Consider the following 17,121-nt stretch of genomic DNA (forward strand, 5'->3'; position numbering starts at 1 on the left):
TGTTAAACTGCCGAAATCTCGGCTGTCTGCTCACCTTCACTCTTCCATTCCTCTTTTCTCCCGCCTCTGGAACAAACTCCCTCACTCCCTTCAATCCCACTCCTCCCTCCAGGTCTTTAAAACAGCTGTTCACCACCATCTCTTATCTTCCCCCATCCAAAACCTTGATCTTTTCTACCCCCATTAATTCACCCCAGATCCACCTTGTTTGAAATTCCAACTTCTTTCCTGGAAGTCCTGGCAGTGTCCATATATTTTATACCTCTCCCACCCCCCCCTCTTCCCATGCCCCCTCCCTTCCCATGCCCCCCCCCCCCAAAGCCCTCTCCCTCACATATCTCTCGATGTCTCCATGTCTCTCGGTCCCTGCTCTCAAATGTTGTGTTTGTGTCCTTCCCCCTCTCTCCCCATCTTGTCTACCGCTCCCTATGTTATATGTTTTATGTGTCGGTTTGTCTTTCTGTGTGATTAATGTTCGCTCTTTCACGAGCCTCGATCTTGTATTAAAAAAAAGAAAAGAAAAAAAAGAGACTGGTAGACAGTTATAAGAAACGCCTACTTGAGGTTGTTTCTGCCAAAGGGGCAATACCACCTATTAGAGCCAAGGGTGTACTTACTTTTTCCACATGCAAAATTTGCCTTAATGTTTATTTAAATTATACAATGGACTACAAAATGTAAATGTTTCATGATATTTGTTATATTATATCACCTTTATCTATCAATATTGTTGAAATCAAGATCAAATAGCTTTATTTTGAAATATGTTGAAAAAGTCAAAACTTTACATGGGGTGTACTTACTTTTTGCACGTGACTGTATATATATATATATGTATATACTAGCAGAAGTACCCGGCATTGCCGGGCGGGGGAGGAGGAGGGGAGGAGGAGGGGAGGGGGAAGAGGAGGGGAGGGGAATGGGGGGATGGGGGAGGGGAATGGGGGGATGGGGGAGGGGAACAGGGGGGGAGGGGGAGGGGGAAGGGGTGGAGGGGTGAGGGGAAGGGAGGAGGGGAGGGTGTGGGGGTGCCCGGGGGAAGAAGGGCCCCTCCCCCCTCCCCCCTTCCCCTCTCCCCCCTCCCCCTTCCCCTCCCCCCTCCCCCTTCCCCTCCCCCCTTCACCTCCCCCTCCCCCCTCCCCCCGTTCCCCTCCCCTCCTCTTCCCCCTCCCCTCCTCCTCCTTTATATATATATAATTATATATATATATGGGATTTCAATTTCATCAAGTCTCTATCCTGACGGGGGGAGCAGTGTTCCATGTTGTTGGACACCGTGGCCGATTTCCCTGGCGGCTGGTTGTCTGACTTTGAGAAACTGTTGACACAATATCCCATACTTGGCGTTAGCAAAACATTCTTTCCGAATGAGGCTTATCCTGCCCTGTCAACTTAGTATAGTTTCTCTTTGGGGAGGCAGTCTGTGTCTTTGGGAATGGATGAACACAGAATGTTGTTTTGAGTTCCTTGGTCCTGGAGGGAAGTTTACTAAGCCGACTATGGGTTGTGGCTTGCTAAGATGTTGGGGCTGGCTGTGGAGGACCATGATGTCACTGTGATGTTACATTTGGTGTTACTAGCTTATGCGCCAAGCCATTAATTAAATTTCCCCGCCGCCACAATGACTTACGGACGAACAGACCGGAAGCGGCCGCGCACAACGCCGGCATGATGAGCAAACAACCAACAGGCAGGCCGAGAGCCATGCCCCGGAGAACTCGTGATTGACAGGGGGGAGGGGCGAGTTGGAAGAAGGTCGCTGATTGGAGAGTAGGGAAAATGAAGGACGTGCTGCACTGATTGGCCACCGACAATGAGAAGCCACATGATGACGTGGCACCGGGAGCGTGGGACGCTCGACCGGTCAGTGCGGAGGACACGAAACACTACCGGCGGGTGGTGCGCTCATTGGGGGAGAAGCGCAGGGACGTGAGGAAGGCGCGAAAGGCCACAAAGCAGCGACGCACTGATTGGCAGAGGGAGGGAGCGGACATGGGATGACGAGCGATAAAACAACTCGCCCACCGACATATGGAGTTTCTCGTTTTTGGATTCATCCTGCCCGGACCTCTCTCCCCTTCTCTCCCATTTGGACCTCTTCCCTTCTTGCCTTTTCGTTCCCATTTGGACTTTCGCTTGGTGGACGTTGCAAAGACGGTGGGGCGCCGACGATCATCCTCTCCTGGTGCCTGCGTGCGAGTGCTGGGCTGTGTAGCATGGGACGGACTGTGAAGTGAGGCCGGTGTTCATGCCAACGCCTGAGCAGTTCGTGCCAGCCGGAGCTGTGGTCGGCCGACAAGCTCAGAAGCCAACGATTCCTGACGGACACTGCATCCAGACAAAGATAAGACGCACCACACCCGAACACGACGATTGCTTTATTTATCCTCCCCATCTGTGTGTAGTCGAAGGTCGAAGTCAGTGTGGGAACGCTCCATTAAAGGGGTTTAGTTATTTACCGGCGCGTTTCTTTGTTCTCGGAGTCCGGCAATAAACCTGCGTATTTTTTTTTTACAGCAACTCCGTTGTTGGTTTGATTTATTGATTTTCAGGTTGAAGACGCCTGCGTGCATGAAGGTAAGTCGGCATCCTCCCCAAACCCTCCGTCTCACGTATGATCCGCCATTGATTTAGATCACGCCACAAAGTAAGCTCGATTAGCCATCCGTGGACGCTCTGTCTTAATAGAGTCGTCCACAGGACAATATATATATATATATATATATATATATATATATATATATATATATATATATATATATATATATATATATATATTGTTGTGGATATGAGAATGGTTTTTTTTTTGTTGTTGTTGTAGTGTAAATTGTTGTAAAGATCACCCTTTGTAAATGTCATGACCCTTGTAAATACCTCCGTAGTGTAAAGGTCAAAGGGCGTCTCGGTAGTTATTCCATGAAACACCACATTGCAGGACCCGATAATACCCCTGTTCAGTAGTTTATTTCCTTATTATGTGTCTTAGGGTAAGGCTGTGTCTCCCATTAATTTAAATACTCCATTGCACCAAGTGAAATAAGAGTAGATCCCCTTTCATTTCATTTCAATGGCCAACTGCATTTTGGGCGGTTTTCTTCAACCACCATTGGCCACGAGGCAGGGTTGGGGAAGAAAGGCGGGTCCCCACCTCGTCAGAGAGGGGAGGAGTGAGCCAGCCCCACTCGACCAACCATGAACAAGGGGTTTGGCTTGAGAGGGCGGAGAGAGAACGTTTGGGGGAGGTTCGAAAAGGTTGAGGGGAGGGGCCTATATAACCCGCGGCGGGACGCCCCCACAGGAGACAAGAGCTGGGTCGTCAGCAGATGAGCTTTTATGAGATGCGCTTTTACTGAGACAAGAGATGAGTCCAAGAGATGAGCTAAAAGGCTGAGCTGAGCGCGTAGAGAGGTCCATGACAAGAGCTGAGTTGTGTGGTTTTGGTCAGAGCTGAGTTGGTCGTCAGGGGTGGTCAGTGGTTGCGTTGAGTGGTTGCGTCGAGTTGTCGGTGGAGAAAGAGTGGTTGGACCAAGAAAGAGAGAGGAGAGAACCCGTCACGCCAAACCCCCCACCAGCGCGTCGGCTCCACCAAGCAGCTCCGACCCGTGATCCCGCGCACACGACAGGCTCGGTGGCATCAGCGGCCGTCGAGGTCCAGCCCGACGTCCCGTACGGGATCAAGCTCCAGCCAGCTCCGTGCCGTCCTCCCCCTCCAGCCACACACCTCCTTCCAGCCAATTCCTATCATCATTCCCCGTGTGAGTCGTCTTTGTTTGTTCTGTCCTGGGTAGATAATTAAGTCAGTATAAGCTAGTATTTTCCCTGTGTCTCTAAAAGCTTCTGTATATTATTTTCTTATCTTTCCTTCTCCTTGGTTATTTTGAGCCTGTAAATAGTAAATAAATTTAGTAGTATTTTCAACCCTTTTCTCGTCTTCTTATTCCTTTTCTTCACATCCGTCGTCTTTGTCTTTTCCCCGATTGAATAGCGGTGGCGCGATACGGCCAACGTTTGGGTAAATCGGGTGAATCGGGGAAGAACTGTTCGGCCGCGGTTATACCTCCGCTCGGTAAAAATAACATCCTAATCCGCGGACCGTAACAATTGGTAGTCAGGAGTTGGGATTCGAACCTGGGACTAAATTTATTTAGCCCAAATTTTGGACACCAATTGTGTTATTACAGTAACAAATTGGTGTCAGAAGTGTGGGATCGGACCCGAAGCGCGCTTAACGCGCTCAAAATTACAAGCTGCTGGAAATTGTTTTGTTTTTAAAGAAAAACCCGAATTTTGAAATCGCGCCATGGCTGGTCAAGGCGACGGGATGCCGGTGGGAAAGATAGACGGGGTAGAATCGACCCAGGACCTCGGGGAAATGTATGTGGATGAAAGAGAGGAGGAGAACATTGGCAATATGGTTGAGGGGGTATCAGGCGCACAAAATGGCGCTCTCGCGCATGAGGTTACGGGCGCGCAAAATGGCGCCTCGCACATGGCCACGGCGACCGCGCCCGCGACCGTAGCAGCGCCGCTGGTGGATTCGAACCTTTTTTTCCTGCAAATGGGGGCCCTTATGGACAAAATGATAAACGGAATGAGGGCCGATAGGGAGGAAAGGGAGCAGAGGGACAGAGACCGCAAGTTGGGCGAAAGGGTCCCAGGGGTGCACGACGAGGTAACGCGGGTCGAGAAGCGCTGGTTGAGCAAAGCGGAGGAAAGCACGGGTACAATGACGGGGGTAGAAATCGCGACACGGGGTTTGGAAAAGCCGGCGACCGATGAGGTAGAGGGAATTTTATTAAAGCCAACGGTCGTCGAGGTGAGTAAAGAAAAAGTGGAAGTGGGCATTGAAATTGAAGAGACCGGGGACTTAGAAAACCACTCGCGGCGGGAGGAGGTGATGGAATATGTACAAAGTCCCTGCTCAAATCATGAGGATGTGCTCACTAACCAAATAAAGAGTTTGCAGGTGCGCGTGGAGAAGGGAATCCCCCAGGTGAGTCGTGCTGTGTATTGTGCGGGTAGATTTTGCAGGAGGATGTTTAACGACAAGAGAATTGTCGCGCGATTGGGATCAAGGAAGCACCCGGGTGTTGGTGAAGGGTCCCGTGTGAGTAAAAATGGCACGCGTGTGAGGAAAAAGTGTGCGTTGGCGAGTGGGTGTGTTATAAAGTGTGGGAGTGAAACCAAGTGCGAGCGAGAATGCACGTCGGGGTGTACGGAGTGTGACGCGAGGAGTGAGTTGGAGGTGGAGCGGGTGCGAGAATGCACGCTTGGAATGGTTGAGGGTGTGCGAGGAAGCACACCTGAGTTGGTGGTAGCGCGGGTGTGGGAGAGCCCATGTGAGCGCGTTAGTGGATGGATGCCAGAGTGCACGCCCATGGTGAGTGTTACGGAGGACGTAACGGAGGAGAGGTGTGGACCGAGGTGTGCGAACGGCGAGTGTGCGCGAGAGGTGTGGTGTGTAACAGGGAGAGCGTTGGTGGAATGTACGGACGGCGTTGACGCACCGACCTCGGTGAGGGTGAAAGGGGTAGCGTATGCGTGTGAGTATGCAAGTATGCAAGTGAAGCATCGACGGTAACCGGGTTAGCGTTTAGGGCAACGGATAGCCGATGCGAGCACTCAGGGCGCGGTGTGATTTGTTGGATGCGAGGCCCGGCGCGGATCGAAGCTGCGTCGTTTCTCTTCGAAGCGTCGTTGCCGATTCGGGCTTGGCCCCGCCCCACACGGTCGAGTCCGGGCCTTGGCGGGCGAGGCGACCGGTACGGTTCAAGGGCGAGTGGGAGGAAGCGGAACGGTGCCCCCTCGTGGGGACGGGGTTCCGACCGGGGGAGATTGAGCCATCGGGCCCGGGCCCGCAAGGTGCCACGCCGAGATGGTGCGTGGAATCTCGGGCCGACCAAAACCACCTCCCTTGAACCGAAAGCCGGACGGATTCAACCTGCAGGCGACCAAACCACCCGCGTTCATTGCTCGGCTTTGCGAAGCCGAGTTTAATGAAGTCATGACGCACCGAGGCTAGGATATAGCGGACTGTGATGATGGTGATGATACTGATAGTGTTTTGATCCGAAATTTAGAAAAGTGAATAGAATTGGCAGGAATTGGAAAATTTTTGATTTGTGGAAATTGGACGAGCAAAATTTATAGTAAGAGATGCCCCATGTGATGGGATGGCCAATCCACCATCCCTCACAGGGGGGGCAAAGGAGCACTAGTTTTATGGGGTGTATGGCAGTGAAAACTAGCCCGGGTGGGTTAGGATATATCGTGTGTAGGGATCTAGCGAAGATGACATTAGGTAACGTTAAGATTAGTTAGTGACAAGGATACCTGTAGTGGGGACGCAGGTAGATTAGTGGATGATAATGACGTGGTATGTGCTTAGTTTAAAGGGAAGACGGGGAGCACTAAGTTAGCAGGGCAACAGGTAGTTCAGATGATGTCGTGTGAGTGTTGGAGGTGTATTTAGAAGTGTATTGTGAAAAGTGTATGGTGACCAGGTGTGATTGCACAGGTGTGCAACTGAACAGGTGTATGGAGCAGTGTTTGAGTGATGGTGATGGTGATGTGTGTTGTGTTGACCAACTGGTCCAGGAAGAGGAGGCGGGTGCAGGTGGCACCAGGTGTGAGTGCACAGGTGTGCACCAACAGTTGTGTGAAATACATGGAGTGTGGAATATATGGAGTATTGGAATGGATGGTCGTGGAGTGAGTATGGTGGAAACTAAGGAGTGGAGTGGATGGTGCGAAGGTGTGAATGGGGGAAGAGTGGACCCCCATCACGAATACCTGGGGCGGGTAGTGTAAGTGTTAGGTAGAGGGTACAGGTAAATTGTGGTTGGATATTGGCATCTGTGGTGCGGGTGAAAGAATGATGTTTGGATGGGTGCATTAGTGTTGTGGAAATGGCTGGGCGTGTAGCCTGTTAGTGTGTGTAGTTGGTTTGGGCACTCCACCACTGTGAGGATGTCGGCCAGGTGAGGCCGCAGGTGGGCTCTGGGAGCCGGTAGTTGTGGATGGGGCCCGAGGATCCGGAGGACGGACCCGGGTAGCCCAGTGCCAGAGGGCACCAAGGGGTGACAGAGCCAGGAGGGGCCTTCCCCAGTTAGATAGGTTAGGTAAGGAGCAGGTAAGCTCGGGTGGAAACTACAGTGGTGGAGGTGTGCAGGTGGGTAGACCTGCTGGGAGAGCTACACGTCACAGCCCAGAAATTGTGCAAGGGCACCGGGAGATGAATCGGGGGAGTGAGACCCCAAATTGAGAAGCACCACAGTTTGGTCAATGGGAATTGGTTTTTAGAACCCATAGTGTAAGTTGACCAATGGATTGGCAGGGAAAGACCCCGGGTAGTGTAAAGTGTGTTAAAGTCATTTAGAAGATAGTTAGGATTGAAGTCTCCTCGCACCATCTGCATCCACTCACCTGAGATGACGTACCTCCACACCATACCATGTTTTGATTATTTTTTATGTGCAAATATTTTGGATTGTGAGACGCATCATGACGTGGGTGTGACATTGTGCTTTATGTTCCATCTCTCCCTCCTTGTGAGGGTTGATGATGAATTTGAGTGATGGCAAGTTTTGGCTAGAGGGATTGTGGAGACGAATTTCGTATGGGAAATATGGGGAGACGTGACAGTAGCGACGAATTTGTAATGTGTAGATTTTGTACATATGGGGTAAGGGCAAGGGTAGTGTAGGGGACAGGGGGGTGACGTACGGTAGGGACGAGCTTTCTCACTTCGCCCTCCATACGCATTTCGCCTTGCATTGCCTTATTGATGTGTACCCTTGTGACCTTACCCCTCGCTCATTTGTCTTCCCCCTTTTGTCTCCCACATGACCTGTGCGCCATTGGGCGCCGAGGGGAGCATGCGTGAGTCCGCCATTGTGCTCCCGGAACTACCAGAACCAGCTGTCTGCATCGATGCACCACATGATGGACCACATATCTGTGGCCGAGCACCACTTATGGACCCCATGGGTTGGGGCATGGCCCCTCTGCTGGAACCGGCCATGAAGGCCCGAAATCTTGCTGGCGGACCTTGGCCACAGGGCACCGATGCCCCACAGGTGAACCACACGTAGTCGGCCCTGTGGGCCATAAATAAAATAAATAAAAATGGACACGTTGGGTGCATTTCGTTTTAATACAAATAGGCCGCCAGCAAAGGAAAATGACAACAACTGGAAGAAATAATAATAGCCAGCAGAGGGAGCTGAAGAGCAAGAGATCACCTGCAGGGTTAGGGGTTGTTGATTTTATTTTTATTCATGAACATTGATGAACAGTGATGACTGCACCGATTGGTGCTTGGGGGTGTATTGGTGCGTTTTTGGGTGTTTTCATGGTGCGTCGATGCAGAGCAGACTGTCTCCCCCCCCAGAAAGAACAATTACAGGTCCTGGGTTACGTTTTGTAAATAAAAGTAGCGTCAATTGTAAATAATGCTCCCCACCATCAGTGTGTAGTTTGAAGACCATTCCGCAATTCGGTTACCTGTGGGCGTAAGTCTGTTAGGCAGGGTGCAATGGAGCAGCGGGACACATTTATTTATGTTTTAAAACTGTCGCACTCAGGGTCAGGTTAAAAGTAGAGGGAACTACACCTACGTGTCACACTAAATTTAAGTTGTAGGCCCGGGACGTGTCTAAGAGGAGGAGGGTGCAGTGTTGTGGATATGAGAATGGTTTTTTTGTTGTTGTTGTTGAAGTGTAAATTGTTGTAAAGATCACCCTTTGTAAATGTCATGACCCTTGTAAATACCTCCGTAGTGTAAAGGTCAAAGGGCGTCTCGGTAGTTATTCCATGAAACACCACATTGCAGGACCCGATAATACCCCTGTTCAGTAGTTTATTTCCTTATTATGTGTCTTAGGGTAAGGCTGTGTCTCCCATTAATTTAAATACTCCATTGCACCAAGTGAAATAAGAGTAGATCCCCTTTCATTTCATTTCAATGGCCAACTGCATTTTGGGTGGTTTTCTTCAACCACCATTGGCCACGAGGCAGGGTTGGGGAAGAAAGGCAGGTCCGCACCTCGTCAGAGAGGGGAGGAGTGAGCCAGCCCCACTCGACCAACCATGAACAAGGGGTTTGGCTTGAGAGGGCGGAGAGAGAACGTTTGGGGGAGGTTCGAAAAGGTTGAGGGGAGGGGCCTATATAACCCGCGGCGGGACGCCCCCACAGGAGACAAGAGCTGGGTCGTCAGCAGATGAGCTTTTATGAGATGCGCTTTTACTGAGACAAGAGATGAGTCCAAGAGATGAGCTAAAAGGCTGAGCTGAGCACGTAGAGAGGTCCATGACAAGAGCTGAGTTGTGTGGTTTTGGTCAGAGCTGAGTTGGTCATCAGGGGTGGTCAGTGGTTGCGTTGAGTGGTTGCGTTGAGTTGTCGGTGGAGAAAGAGTGGTTGGACCAAGAAAGAGAGAGGAGAGAACCCGTCACGCCAAACCCCCCACCAGCGCGTCGGCTCCACCAAGCAGCTCCGACCCGTGATCCCGCGCACAAGACAGGCTCGGTGGCATCAGCGGCCGTCGAGGTCCAGCCCGACGTCCCGTGCGGGATCAAGCTCCAGCCAGCTCCGTGCCGTCCTCCCCCTCCAGCCACACACCTCCTTCCAGCCAATTCCTATCATCATTCCCCGTGTGAGTCGTCTTTGTTTGTTCTGTCCTGGGTAGATAATGAAGTCAGTATAAGCTAGTATTTTCCCTGTGTCTCTAAAAGCTTCTGTATATTATTTTCTTATCTTTCCTTCTCCTTGGTTATTTTGAGCCTGTAAATAGTAAATAAATTTAGTAGTATTTTCAGCCCTTTTCTCGTCTTCTTATTCCTTTTCTTCACATCCGTCGTCTTTGTCTTTTCCCTGATTGAATAGCGGTGGCGCGATACGGCCAACGTTTGGGTAAATCGGGTGAATCGGGGAAGAACTGTTCGGCCGTGGTTATACCTCCGCTCGGTAAAATTAACATCCTAATCCGCTTATATATATATATATATAAGCTTGGCTCAGGTCGCTACGCTTGCCTCACCACGCGTCGTAACAGAAGAATGGGCTTGGTTTAGCCGGATCCGAATCTTCACCGAAATTGAATTGATTCTCTCTTGTCACACACACAACCTATCCAACAAGTTTCGTCCAAATCCATCCATAAATTTTTGAGATATCCTGCTATGTATAGTTTTTAACCCTATCGCACAACGATGAAGAATCATTGTAAAAAATTCAAAACTTTTGATCCGGATCCACATTCTGATCTTGAACAAAATCAAATCAACTTGTCCTTGTCATATAGACAACTTGTCCACAAGGTTTCGTCTGAATCCGTCTGTATCTCTGAGATATCATGCTATATATCGTTTTTACCCTATCTCTCAATGGAGAAGAATCACTGAAATTTTTTTATCTGATCCGGCTTCAATTCTTCACCAAATTTGAAGGAATTCTTCCTTGTCACACACACACACACAACCTGTCCACCAAGTTTCGGCCAAATCCATCCATATCTTTTTGAGATATCCTGCTTTATGTCGGTTTTAGCCCTTTCTCTCAAGGGTGAAGAATCACTTAATAAATTAAATAATTATTATATCCGAATCCATATTCAGATCTTCACCAAAATCGAAGCAATAAGACCTTGTCGGGCACACAACCTGTCCACCAAGTTTCGTCCAAATACGTCCACAACTTTTTGAGATATTTTGTTCACAAACAAACAGACAGGGGTGAAAACAACCTCCATCCACCATTGGTGGCGGAGTTAATGAGGTATTCAACCCTGAGTAAATACTTCATAGAAGCGTCTTTGGCTTCGATTACAGCTTTGAGTCTTCTTAGGTACTGTATGTCTGTATATGGCTCCATTCATTGTTCCTATCTGGTCTCCAAGGTGTCCAACTGGTTTTCTGATGGGACAGGAGTTGGCATAATTATAAATAATACATATGTCAAATGTATCTTGCTGTCCCGCTCCCATCAGGCTGATTGACAGTCGTTGTCCCGCCCACCCCTCTTGATGCTTCATTGCGCAATTTGTAAATATGAAGTTACACCTGCTTTTCGTGTAATTGTTTCAAAGTATGACAATTTGAGGTCTCATGGACCTTCCCACTCTAAAATGCAGTCGATTCGCGTTTGAACAAGGTGCTGAGATTAACGCAATTTTGAGTTACTCTGAAAAGAAGAATTACAAACAGGTTATTTTTGTTCTGTCAATTATTTATATCAGTGAAGCTGTCCAAATGTTTAACCATTTGCTTGCTTCTCTCAGATTTGAGACAAGATGAAACTTTTTTTTTTAACGACAAAAAATATATGATTTTTAACTCTTAGATGCAGGCGTCAAAAATCCTACATAAACGCAGCCATTGGGCCTCGGAGGCCCAACGGATGTATTCGTGTAATGTTTTTTTTAATTTATATTTTTTATAGATTTTTTTTCTTTCATATCCTTTTTCAATCCAAGTCGATGCTCATGGATGTGTATTTGCTCAGAAAATGCGAATCATTGATCCTATTAGTTGGAAGAATCCCATACAAGTAATGAATCTTTTTTCTTTTTTTTCTTTTTTACAAATTTTTTTTGGTTCTTGGTTTTTCAATTTTTTTTCTCTAAAAAGTTGAGGCTCATGGACGAGTATTTGCTCAAAAAATATGATTCACTAATCTTTTTATTTGGAATGTATATGTCCGCAACTGTCAAAAAACCTACACCAATGCAGCCATTGGGCCTCGGAGGCCACACAAATGTTCCCACTAACCTGAATGAAATTTATATATTTTTGTCACTGAATTATTTGCAACCAGGTTATAGGAGCATAAAATGAGGCTCATATCAAGAAAATAATGATATAGCATAGTAGTACAACAACATATATGCGGGGCCTCGAGGCCCCAGGCCTGCATTCTTGTCAGATTTCCAGGTTTTAAGTGAAGAATGAAGATTTCCCCCCGAGCCTGAATGATTTTTTTTTTTAAATGTCACTGAATTTTGTGTAACAACATCAAAGTTGGTGAAAATGAGGCTCATTCCAAAAAAAAATATATTGTACAGCATAGTTTTTGCAACAAAAAAAACCGTGTGGGCCTCTGAGGCCCAATCACTGCATCCAAGGGTTAAATGAACACTTTGAAAAAAATGACACAGCACACAAAGGGTTAATAAGTGTTATTTGATGCGAAATCCTCCACAGACTGACTGGTCGGTACTTTCATAAGTTAACGAGTTTGCATCTTGGTAGATTTTCTTTTGTGAAGAATTGTGTCATCCCTACATCTGATTTGTTGATTTGTAATACTCAGTTCCAGAAAGAGGATAATAAGCTTGTTACGTACATGTCAGGTGGGTCGACGACAACCGTTGACTACCTGCTGGTGTGTAGGCGAGATAGGGGGCACCTCCGTGACACAAATGTGATCCCGGGGGAGGAGGCTGTTTCACAGCACCACTTGGTTGTCTGCGACATAAGGGTGAAAGGTACGAGGAGAACTCGGCGGGTGAAGTACCAACTGAGAATGAAGGTGTGGAGGTTGAAAGAGGTGACAGTGAGGGAAGCATTAAAAGAGAGGCTGAGTATGGTGGAGGATGATGTGGTTGAGCTTGAAAGTGGTTGGATGTCAATGAAAGATAGTCTGTTGGGAGCCGTTGGTGAGGTATGTGGATGGACAAAAGGACCACCGAGGCACTCGGAAACATGGTGGTGGGATGATTAAGTTGGAAAGAAGATTGACGAGAAGAGGAAGAAGTTCAAGGAGTGGCAGAAGGCGAAGGGTATGGGGGCAGAAAAGGCAGAGCATGAAAGTTATAAGGCAGCCAAGAAGGCTGCAAAGAAAGAGGTAGCAAAGGCGCAGGAGGGATGTAGGAAAATGTTCGGAGAACGCTTGGATACGGAAAAGGGTCAGAGAGCGGTATTCAGGATTGCAAAGCAGAAGCGAAAGAGAGGTGTGATGTGATGGGGGTGAGTTGCTTGAAGGATGAAGTGGGACAAATCGTTGTGGACTCAGATGGAATTAAAGGAAGATGGAAGAGATATATGGAAATACTGTTGATTGCAGAGAATGAATGGGATGGCAACATAGAGAGTAACCCAGTTTTCGGACCGGCAGAGAAGATAACCGAGAAGGAAGTTGAGGAAGCAATAAAAGCAATGAAGAGTAGAAAAGCGGGAGGGTCGACGGGAGTTGTGGGAGATATGTTGAAGGCAGCGGGAAATTGGGGTGTGAAGAGAATGACAGAGATCTGTAATCTGGTGGTGAAAGAAGGCCACATTCCAGTGGATTGGGAACTGAGTGCCTTCGTCCCTCTATACAAGGGGAATGGTGACCCTCTGGAGTGTGGCTCGTATCGAGCGATAAAGTTATTGAAGCATGGAATGAAGGTATTGGAAAGGGTGTTGGAGAGGAGGATAAGGAAGAAAGTGAAGATTGACGAAATGCAGTTTGGATTTATGCCAGGAAGAGGAACGACAGACGCGTTTTTTATCGTGAGGCAGTTGCAGGAGAAGTATATGGAGAAGAGGAAGAAGTTGTTTCTTGGGTTTGTTGATCTGGAGAAAGCATTCGATAGGGTTCCACGTGAAGTAGTGACATGGGCATTGAGGAAGTTAGGAGTGGAGGAATGGTTGATCAGAGCAGTGATGGTCCCCTTGTGTTTTATACCCCTCCCCCCCCCCCCTCCCCTTCCCACGCCTCCTGCCCCCAAGCCCTCTCTCTCCCACACTTCTCCCTGCTCTCAAATGTTGTGGTTGTGTGCTTCCCCTTCTCTCCCCATCTTGTCTTCCGCTCCCTCTTTTTGTATATTTTGTTTGGTTGATTTGTTTGTGAAATAAATGTTAGCTCTTTCACGAGCCTCGATTCAGTATACAAAAAAAGAAGAAAAAAAAAATGTACAAAAGAGCGCGCATAGCTGTAAAGACGAAGGACGGGAACAGTGGTGAGTTTGAGGTGAAGGTGGGAGTGCATCAGGGGTCGGTACTAAGTCCACTACTATTTGTAGCTGTGATGGAGGTGCTGGCTCAGAATGTAAAGGAGGGTTTGCCGTGGGAGTTGTTGTATGCAGATGATCTGGTGTTGATTGCAGAAAGTATGGATGGACTGAAGGAGAAGATGAACAAGTGGAAGGAGTGTATGGAGACAAAAGGTCTGAAGGTGAATATCGGAAAAACGAAGGTGATGGCAAGTGGTAAAGCATGTGGTGAGGTGGAAAAAACTGGGACGTGGCCGTGTGCTGTGTGCAGGAAGGGTGTTGGAGTGAATTCCATTCAATGAACAATGTGCGCTGAGTGGGTTCATCAAAAATGTAGTGGTTTGAGAGGGTCATTAACCAGTGTGGCAGCTACATTCAAGTGTAAGGTGTGCACAGAGGGAGCTGCAGATGGAGGAAATGTTGAGTTGGATCTTGGAGACGGCGTGAAGCTGGAAGGTGTGAAAACATTTTGTTACCTTGGAGACATGCTGAATGGAGAATGTGGATCAGACTCGGCAACGGTTGCTCGAGTGAGATGTGCATGGAAGAAGTTTCGGGAACTGAGTGGCGTGCTGACGAGGAGGGGAGTGTCATTGAAGCTGAAGGGAAAGGTGCATGCTGCATGTGTGAGAAGTGTTATGATTTATGGGAGTGAGACATGGGTAATGAACGTAGAGCAGCAACGAAGGCTGGAAAGGGTGGAAATGCGAATGGTTCGGTGGATGTGTGGAGTATCGTTGAGAGAGAGGAAGACAAATGATGAATTGCGAAAGATGATGGGAATAGAGCCTGTGATGGATGCTGTGAAGAGAAACAGGTTGAGATGGTTTGGTCATGTGTTGAGGAAGGATGAAAGTGACTGGTTGAAAAGAGTGATGGGAATGAATATAGAAGGAAGTAGAGGACGGGGAAGGCCGAGAAAGACTTGGCTGAAGGTGGTCGAAGAAGAAATGCGGGCAAGGGGGTTAACAAGGGGAGATGCCGAAAATAGGGCAAAATGGAGAACATTGTCATGGGGACCGCAAGGCTAACCCCCGCTCTTGCAGGGAAAATGGCCTTAAAATGCCTGTAAAATGCCTACATCACTCGTCTTCCGACTTCCTGATATATCATCAATTCAATTTGAAGTTTGATATCAGATTTAAAATTGGTAACTATTTATGCGATTTTATCAAATTCATGAAAATGACAAAAAACATAATCATCTTCTCATAGCCACTTCGAAATAAATTTCCAGATAAGGTCCCCGCTACTTTTAAATAGTGATGAGCGCCACTTCAAGCATCTCTTACTTATATTCGGAGAGGACGATAAAGGTGTGAACAGACCGTAGGTGAAACACAATGCACTGCAGATCACAAGCAGGATAATGACCCTCATCGACATGAGATTTCCAGCTCTAGAAGTCTCATCAGGAACTCTCAAACCGGTTTGTACAGGTATCATATTCTTTCATAAAAATGTTTCACTGGAATCTATAAACATAAGGTGGAGAATAAAAAGATGCTTTAAATACATTGGTATTGGTTTATGGATAAATGGCTTCAAAACTACACAGGCATTGGAAAAAGATGATTTAAGTTGTAATAGTCATAATAAAATCATCATCAAAACTAGATGGTATTCATAGAACACTTACCCTGCGCAGTCAACTTGGTGTGAACTAACTCTTCCGTTTTTGAACGTTTCTTTTTTTTGATCCAATATGGCTGCCAGACCACGTGATTGATGACATCATAAATTTATATTCTCTAAATAATTGTTGCATAGATCATGCTCAATCAATTTCAAATTGATCAGACTAAGCGTTGTCCCTGTCGAATAATGACGTCATAAATATGGCACCAATGACGTCATCGTTAACAACATCTATTCCACATATGGAGTAATTTACAATGAGCCATGTTTCAATTTTTTCCATAGAGTGGTTTCAGAGATTTAGAGGTGCGACATTTTCCCAAGATGGCGCCTGTACCACGTGACCTATGACGTCATAATATTCATTAAAATATTCTACAGGAGGAGGCCCTACTATGGTGAAAATCTCTTGTCAATCATACGTACGTAAAGGAATGCTTAACCTCGCTTTTCGCTTCGCGAGCGCAGGGTAATAATAACTAGAACGGCACTCAGTAGAGCGCGTACCTCCACCAGGCTGAACAGTTTATGTTTTGTATCCCACTGATAGGCCGGATCTGGATTCGGACCTGAACCAAAATCTAATCGGCTTGGTCTTGTCATCTAACCAACTCGTCCACCAAGTTTTTTCATAACTCGTCCACAACTTTTTTAATTATCATGTTATATATCGTTTTTCGTCCGATCTCTCAATCGTGAAGGATCACTTAAAAATTAAATAATTCTTGTAACTGGATCCATATTCAGATCTTCATCAAAGTCGAATCGATTCGTTGTTGTCACACACACAACCTGTGCACCACGTTTTGTCCAAATCTGTCCATAACTTTCTGAGATATTCTGCCATGTATCGGTTTTAGCTCTTTCACTCAATGGTGAAGATTCCCTTGAAAATTAAATAATTCTTGTTTCTGAATCCATATTCAGATCTTCACCAAAATCGAATCTGGTAGTCCGTGTCAGACACCCAACATGTCCACCAGGTTTCGTCCAAATCCGTCCACAACTTTTTGAGATATCCTGCTATGTATCGATTTTGGCCCTTTCTCCCAATGGTGAAGAATCATTAAAAAAAATTATACTAGCCGGATCCGAATCCGGATCTTCACCAAAATCTAATCATTTCATCCTTGCACCATACTCTATATCTCTGCCAAATTTCGTCCGAATCACTCGACAACTTTTTGAGATATCCTGCTATGTATCGATTTAGGCCCTTTCACCCAATGGTGAAGAATCATTTAAAAAAATTATACTAGCCGGATCCGAATCCGGATCTTCACCAAAATCTAATTTTTCTGTCCTTGCAGCATACTCTATATCTCTGCCAAATTTCGTCCGAATCACTCGACAACTTTTTGAGATATCTTGTCCACAGACAGACAAACAAACAGACAGACAAGCAGACAGACAGATAGGGGTGAAAACATAACCTCCATCCACCTTAAGTGGCGGAGGTAATAATACGAGTTATCTCGCCGTCACAATGAACTTCGACGCAAGAGGAGGGCAT

At 47.1% G+C, this 17,121-nt stretch overlaps 1 pseudogene across 1 annotated transcript in view; it reads right to left on the reverse strand.

Annotated features, from left to right (window-relative positions):
* The window catches only part of LOC144892452 (galactoside alpha-(1,2)-fucosyltransferase 2-like), a 79,478-nt pseudogene extending 64,080 nt beyond the window's left edge, over positions 1-15,398 (reverse strand). Inside the window, exon 1 of the transcript XR_013623679.1 lies at positions 15,299-15,398. The product of XR_013623679.1 is annotated as a galactoside alpha-(1,2)-fucosyltransferase 2-like (transcript). The remainder of the gene's footprint in view (positions 1-15,298) is intronic.
* Between the last annotated feature and the right edge of the window lie 1,723 nt (positions 15,399-17,121).

The sequence above is a fragment of the Myxine glutinosa genome, chromosome 5, assembly GCF_964187855.1.
Source record: "Myxine glutinosa chromosome 5, kmMyxGlut1.1, whole genome shotgun sequence".
Taxonomy (NCBI): Eukaryota; Metazoa; Chordata; class Myxini; order Myxiniformes; family Myxinidae; genus Myxine; species Myxine glutinosa.